Source organism: Callospermophilus lateralis, chromosome 2 (assembly GCF_048772815.1).
Source record: "Callospermophilus lateralis isolate mCalLat2 chromosome 2, mCalLat2.hap1, whole genome shotgun sequence".
Classification (NCBI taxonomy): domain Eukaryota; kingdom Metazoa; phylum Chordata; class Mammalia; order Rodentia; family Sciuridae; genus Callospermophilus; species Callospermophilus lateralis.
In genome coordinates this window covers 73,612,657-73,613,967 of record NC_135306.1, presented here as the reverse complement: position 1 = coordinate 73,613,967, position 1,311 = coordinate 73,612,657, and the positions used below count along the sequence as shown (strand labels likewise).

Below are 1,311 nucleotides of genomic sequence, written 5' to 3'. Positions count from 1 at the left end.
CCACTCACCAGAGTGTTATCCAGTGCTCTAGGAGTCTGTACCTTTGTTTGACTCTGTATTTTTCTCTTGATTAGAATATTTTAAATCTTATAAGGCTAGATGTTAACTTCTGGAAACTGATAGCTAGGGTGTCTCAACCTCAGCACTACTGACATTTGGGGCTAGATGACTCTTCTGTGGGTGGCTGTCCTGTACATTCAAGAATAATTAGTACCATCCCTGTTCTCTAATAAATAGATGCCACTGGGTGCCCCCTCCAGTTGTGACAACTAAAAATGTCTTCAAACATTGCCAAATGTCCCTTGAGAATAAAATTACTCTCACTTGATGACAACTGCTGATAGTGATGCTAATTGAATTTACTCTTTAGAGATGCAAATGATTTTTCTATTAAAAAAAACGATAGCATTAGTTAACATTAAAGGTGAGACTCAGAGCCTTTAGGCTTCTCCCCTGCATCCCTCCAACAGCCAACAGCCGCCTGGTAAAAATGGCCTCAGGTGTGCAAGTGGCTGATGAAGTATGTCCCATTTTTCATGACATGAAAGTTTGGAAGTGCTCCACCCCAGAAGAAATCAGAAAAAGAAAGAAGGCTGTCATTTTTTTTGTCTCTGCAGACAAAAAAGTGCATCATTGTTGAAGAAGGCAAAGAGATCTTGGTTGGAGATGTTGGTGTTACCATAACCAATCTTTTCAAGCATTTTATGGGAATGCTTCCTGAAAAAGATTGTCATTATGCTTTGTATGATGCAAGCTTTGAAAAACCAAGGAATCCAGAAAAGAAGAATTGATGTTTTTGTTTTGGGTTTTTTTTGGGGGGGGGCACCAGAATTAGCGCTTCTGAAAAGTAAAATGATCTATGCGAGCTCAAGGATGCAATCAAAAAGAAATTTCAAGGCATAAAACATGAATGTCAAGCAAATGGGCCAGAAGACCTCAATTGGGTTTGTATTGCTGAAAAACTAGGTGGATCCTTAATTGTAGCTTTTGAAGGATGCCCTGTGTAGATGATCATTTAGTGGCACAAATTGAAAGCTTCCATATTCAATGTTATCCTCTCGCTATATAAGGAAAGTGAATATATTTAGGCCAGGGTCTCACTGAGGGGGAATTGTTTTATCATCTTTTAGAGAAAATATTCTACAAACATGTGCAAACACATCCTTAAATAAACTTAGAATCTAAAAGGCTTATTGGTATGAAATTAAATTAAATTTTTATTGGCCAAATGCCTGTTTTGATGAGTTGACTTTTAAAAATTTTTGTAAGCTCAGGAATTTTAATAGTGCATTTCACAAAACAGTACAAAGC

The 1,311-nt window shown here is 37.3% G+C and overlaps 1 pseudogene; it reads left to right on the top strand.

Moving 5' to 3' along the window:
• The first annotated feature begins 472 nt into the window (after positions 1-472).
• On the top strand, positions 473-1,007 carry LOC143390978 (destrin pseudogene; annotated as a pseudogene).
• Positions 1,008-1,311: the final 304 nt, after the last annotated feature.